At 52.0% G+C, this 6,254-nt stretch overlaps 1 non-coding gene across 1 annotated transcript; it reads right to left on the bottom strand.

The window, feature by feature from the left end:
* Window positions 1-1,338: 1,338 nt before the first annotated feature.
* Window positions 1,339-1,412, bottom strand: trnai-aau (transfer RNA isoleucine (anticodon AAU)). The gene has a single exon. It is a non-coding gene; the product is annotated as a tRNA-Ile (tRNA).
* Window positions 1,413-6,254: the final 4,842 nt, after the last annotated feature.

Here is a 6,254-nt window from a genome sequence, read left to right as displayed (position 1 = left end):
AGTGTGTCCGCCTCCACCACCTTGTCCGGCAGCGCATTCCAGGCCCCCACCACGCTCTGTGTAAAATACGTCCTTCTGATATCCGTGTTAAACCTCCCCCCCTTCACCTTGAACCTATGACCCCTCGTGGACGTCACCACCGACCTGGGAAAAAGCTTCCCACCGTTCACCCTATCTATGCCTTTCATAATTTTATACACCTTTATTAGGTCACCCCTCATCCTCCGTCTTTCCAGTGAGAACAACCCCAGTTTACCCAATCTCTCCTCATAACTAAGACCTTCCATACCAGGCAACATCCTGGTAAACCTCCTGACGAATCCCCTTCTCCCCCAAACGGTCATATAGTCATGTACAATTCCGAACACATATCTGCTATCGGTGTGAATGTTGACCCTTTTCCCCACCGCCTCGGTAAAAGTCTGAGTTAAGGCTATTAGTTCTGCCACTTGCGCTGACATGCTTCCCTCTATCCTCCCTGCTTGAACAATTTGTAAATCCGCATTCACTACCGCCCATCCTGTCCGTGGTGACCTCTCGACATATTTCCGTGATCCAGCCACAAACAGGACCAAATCTGGTGCCTCCAGGGGCACATCTTTTATTCTACTCTCCTCTACCTCTCTATCTACGTCCCCACATGTGTGTGGGGACCCTTCACCTAACATTCCTTCTGCGGGGTTCATTCCCATGTCTTGAACAATCGTGATGGACTTAGTGGGTGGGAGAAGCACTGCCTCCCACTTTGTCCTTCTCATATTTGAGACAGACTGCAATTTTCCTGTGTTCAGCATTTCCACCAAGGTATGTTTGGTGTGTAAAACAATATTCTCCGTCATGACGATGGCTCGCTGACCTTTACTGCCCATGCCGCGCAATCCAGTCTGGCTATACATCTGGGTAACCCGGTTACTACGGGGCCCTCCGCTGTGGAATAATAACCCACGGGCTGCTCATAGAAATCATAGAAACCCGACAGTGCAGAAGGAGGCCATTCGGCCCATCGAGTCTGCACCGACCACAATCCCACCCAGGCCCTACCCCCACATATTTACCCACTAATCCCTCTAACCTACGCATTTTAGGATTCTAAGGGGCAATTTTGTTTTTTAACCTGGCCAATCAACCGAACCCGCACATCTTTGGACTGTGGGAGGAAACCGGAGCACCCGGAGGAAACCCACGCAGACACGAGGAGAACGTGCAAACTCCACACAGACAGTGACCCGAGCCGGGAATCGAACCCGGGACCCTGGAGCTGTGAAGCAGCAGTGCTAACCACTGTGCTACCGTGCCGCCCCAAAAGACAGCGGAAACAACCGACCCGGGAAACGAAAGTGACCAGTACGGGGATTGAACCCGCGACCTTGGCGTTATTAGCACCACGCTCTAACCAACTGAGCTAACCGGCCAGCTGCTTGTCCCCATGGACCTGTGTGACGACTGCCGAATAAAACCTCCCTTTGTTATTACAATAGATATGAAAATCTTTACTCGCGTCGGGCAGTCCAAGTCCCGGAGCCGTCATTAGTTGTACTTTTACTTTCCTTTATGCCCTTTCCTGTTATGATCCCCATTCTATAACTTCTAGAGCGGGCTTCCCCCCTTTTACGAGCCTCTGTATTGGTTCGGTTAGCCTGGCGAATTCCAGTATAAAGTTGCGGCTGTAATTAAACAGTCCCAAAACCCTCCTTACCCCCGGGACGGTTACTGGTCTTGGCATTTGCTGTATGGCTGTTTTCCTGTCCAATGGCATTTCTTTGGTCCCCTGGGATATCAGGTGTTCCAAATATAACACCTGCGCTTTCCCTATTTGGGCCTCCCTGGGGTTCGCCTTTAGTCCCTGTTCTTCTAAATGTTTCAAGACTGAGTATAGTGCCGTCTGATGTTCTGCTCTAGTTTCGGAGGCTATTAAGATGTCATCTACATACTGCAGAATTGTGCTCCCCTTTGGGACTTCTACTTGTTCTAATATCTTACTCATTACCCGGTGAAATATAGCCGGGCTATTGTGGAAGCCTTGCGGGAGCCTAGTCCATGTGTACTGTTGATCGCCTCCGGTAAATGCAAATTTATCTTGTGAATTAAGGTCCAGGGGAATGGACCAAAATCCATTGGCGATGTCTAATACCGTAAAGATTCCATGGGATGGCGACAACCCGTTTAAAATGGTAGAGGGGCTAGCCACGATGGGGTGTAGCTTGGGGGTCACTTTATTTAAAGCGGTATAATCAATGGTTAATCTATAACTCCCATCCGGTTTAGGCACAGGCCAGGTGGGGGAGTTGGTGGTCCTAGTGGTCTCCCGTAGAATCCCCCTTTTTACTAATCCTGTTGCAATTTCCTCGACTGCCTTTTTGGCCTCGGGCTTAATCGGGTATTGTCGATGTGGTTTATGTTCTGGTCCTTCCACTAGTATAGAGGGAATTTTGACTAATCCAGTATCCAGTTTCGTTTCCGCCCATACCCCGGGGACAGAGGCACAGATGACGCCAAATCCATTACCTTCTAACTGCCAGTCGCGTCCTGTTGCAGATGCTGCATGGATGGTTCCTGTGGTGAACCATAGATGGTTACCACTATGAGTACTGAACAGCACTATGGTCAGCACTATGGGTACTTGTAGATATGTTACTGTTGTCACTGTTGGGGTTAGGGTTGGGGTGTTCTCCCTGTTGATATTGTTCTGTGGTACACTCCAGTTGACTCCGCCTACCTGGAGGAGTATAAAGGTCACTGCACTGCCTGGTGACCCTTTAGTCTGGGATTGTATTGTATATAGTATGCTCCATTCTTGTTAGTAATAAAAGCCTTTATTTCCCGGGTACGATCTAGCCTCCCGAGTGATTTAATCGCGCATCAATTTCATTACGAACAAAATTTTGTTAAAAAAAAACCATGGAGCAAATGTTGAAACCCGATCGGCTTACCTTAGATCCACGTGCGGCAGGAGCGTCGAACACTTTCGACCATTGGTTAAAGTGTTTTCAAGACTACATCGATGCCTCAACAGCCATTCAAGATGAAGCCGATAGACTGCGGGCCCTCCACGCGAGGGTAAGTGACACCGTATACTCATCAATCCGCGATGCCCAACACAACAAAGGGGCCATCGAACTACTTAAGAAACTGTACAACAAACCACCAAACGAGATCCCTGCTCGACACCTTCTAGCCACTCGACGGCAGCAGCCCGGCGAAACGACAGGACAGTACCTGCGCGAACTTCAGCAGCTAGCCAGAGCCTGCAACTGCAAGCCAGTATCGGCGGCCCAGTATACGAACGACTTGATCCGAGATGCGTTCGTGGCGGGAATCGGCTCATCGTATATTCGCCTGCGGCTGCTAGAGCAAGGTAACCTAGACCTCGCTAAGACGGTGGAATTGGCTGACACGATGGAAACGGCCTCCAGAAGTCTAGAAACGTACCCCACTGACCACGTGGGAACATCGTGGCCAGTACAGCCACCGACTCAACTCTACCCAGCGGCTCCGAAAAACTGCGCGATTGTGCTTTCAACCTCAGACCTGACGATGGCGGCAGCTCCAGGAGGCCTGGGGTGCTATTTCTGTGGATTGGCGAAACACCCTCGGCAGCGATGTCCAGCCAGAACGGTATTTTGCTCCGTGTGTGGGAAGAAAGGGCATTATGCCAAAGTCTGCAGGGCTAAACCACTCTCCAAGCATAGCAGCGCGGCGTGTGATTCTCCACAGCCTGTCTCCTTGTCTCCAGCTTCTTCGAGGTCTTCCACCACGTGCGATTCCAGAGCGCCGCCATTCCTGACGACGAAGACGCAAGACACGTGCGACCTGCAGGGGCCGCCACTTTTGGCGCCACCGACCACGTGCGGTCCATGGGCGCAGCCATTTTGGTCGGCACCGACCGTAGACGACCAGCAGGGGTCATCATCATCAACCATCTCAGCTGCCTGCAGTTGCACTCAAGACCCAACGGTGGCATCAATCATCCTGGACCAGGCCAAGCCTCACAGACTCGACCAGATTGCACAGTACCGGGTGTTCTCCACCATTGACTTGAAGTCAGCTTACCACCAGCTCCCCATTCGCCCAGAGGACCGAAAATATACGGCCTTTGAGGCGGATGGTCGTCTTTACCACTTTTTAAGGGTTCCCTTTGGCGTCACGAATGGGGTCTCGGTCTTCCAGCGTGCAATGGACCGAATGGTGGACCAGAACGGGCTGCGGGCTACCTTCCCATACCTGGACAACGTCACTATCTGCGGCCATGACCAGCAGGACCACGATGCCAATCTCCTTAGATTTTTACGCACTGCGTCTCGCCTGAATCTGACCTACAACAGGGAGAAGTATGTATTTAGCAAGCGCCGCCTCGCTATTCTCAGATACGTGGTGGAAAACGGGGTCCTTGGCCCTGATCCAGACCGTATGCGTCCCCTCCTTGAACTTCCCCTGCCCACTAGTATCAAAGCACTGAGAAGATGCTTAGGTTTCTTTTCATACTATGCACAGTGGGTTCCCAATTATGCGGATAAAGCCTGTCCACTCATAAAGTCTACCTCTTTTCCCCTAGCAGCAGAGGCTCGCTTAGCCTTTGAAGGGATAAAAGCCGACATCGTGAAAGCCACGATGCACGCGGTTGATGAGTCCATCCCCTTTCAGGTGGAGAGTGATGCATCTGATTTCGCCCTGGCCGCCACACTTAACCAGGCGGGCAGGCCCGTCGCCTTTTTCTCTCGCATCCTCCAAGGCCCTGAAATTTGGCACTCAGCGGTGGAAAAAGAGGCTCAGGCCATTGTGGAGGCCGTCCGGCATTGGCGCCATTACTTGGCGGGAAAACGATTCACCCTGCTCACGGACCAGTGGTCCGTGTCGTTCATGTTCAACAACACGTTACGGGGTAAGATCAAAAATGATAAAATCTTGAGGTGGAGAATCGAACTCTCCACCTACAACTATGATATCATGTACCGTCCGGGGAAGCTCAATGAGCCCTCAGACGCCCTGTCGTGTGGAACATGTGCAAGTGTGCAGGAGGATCGATTACAGGCCCTTCACAATGATCTCTGCCATCCGGGGTTCACTCGGCTCTTCCATTTCGTAAAGGCCCGAAATCTACCCTACTCAGTGGATGATGTCAGTTCCATAACCCGAAGCTGCCAGGTATGTGCTGAATGCAAACCGCACTTCTACCGACCTGACAGGGCACACCTCATTAAGGCCACTCGCCCTTTTGAAAGACTGAGTGTGGACTTCAAGGGCCCCCTCCCTTCGACAGATCGGAACGTGTACATCCTCAACGTGATTGACGAGTACTCACGATTCCCTTTTGCCATTCCCTGTTCAGACATGACCGCTGCCACGGTTATCAAAGCATTATGGGATCTTTTCACCCTGTTCGGTTACCCCAGCTATATCCACAGTGATAGGGGCTCGTCATTTATGAGTGACGACTTGAGGCAATACCTGCTCTCAAAAGGTGATTGCCTCAAGTAGAGCTGCGAGTTACAGCCCCAGGGGTAACGGGCAGGTTGAAAGAGAAAATGCTACAGTCTGGAAGGCTGTCTTACTGGCGTTGAGGTCTGAGGGTCTTCCAGTCTCCCGTTGGCAAGAGGTCCTTTCTGATGCGCTCCATTCCATCCGGTCCCTCCTGTGTACGGCAACCAACGCTACTCCACATGAGAGGATGTTTTCCTTCCCTAGGAAGTCTTCCTCTGGGACCTCATTGCCATCTTGGTTGATGTACTCAGGACCTGTCCTCCTGCGGCGGCATGTTAGGACCCGCAAGTCCGATCCTTTGGTTGGACAGGTCCATCTCCTCCACGCCAACGCTCAATATGCCTATGTGGCATATCCTGATGGGCGAGAGGACACGGTCTCTATTAGAGATCTGGCACCTGCAGGGGACTTGGAAACCCCAGTCGCTCCCACACCCGTGGTTAGGGACCCTTTGACCTTTATCTCCCCTCCTGACACGGCGCGGGCAGTATCGGGACCACCACTTAATCCTCTTACTCCCGTGTACAGCTTGCCTGAGTCCAGGAGATTGTCGCCACCTCGAGGCGTGCTCGAGTCCAGCAGATTGTCGCCACCTCGTGGCCCACCTGTCCGTGAGGAACTGGAGGAGTCACTGGACACCGCCTTGGAGAGAAGGTCACCACGGTCACCAGAACCGGCGTTACCGCCAGTGTTGAGGAGGTCGCAGAGACGGTGCGGTCCTCCAATACGACTGAACTTGTGAATATATGGACAGTTGTTCTGCCTTTTTTTTGCCC

This window comes from Mustelus asterias, chromosome X (assembly GCF_964213995.1).
Source record: "Mustelus asterias chromosome X, sMusAst1.hap1.1, whole genome shotgun sequence".
NCBI classification, from domain to species: domain Eukaryota; kingdom Metazoa; phylum Chordata; class Chondrichthyes; order Carcharhiniformes; family Triakidae; genus Mustelus; species Mustelus asterias.
This window is presented reverse-complemented; position numbering and strand designations above follow the sequence as displayed.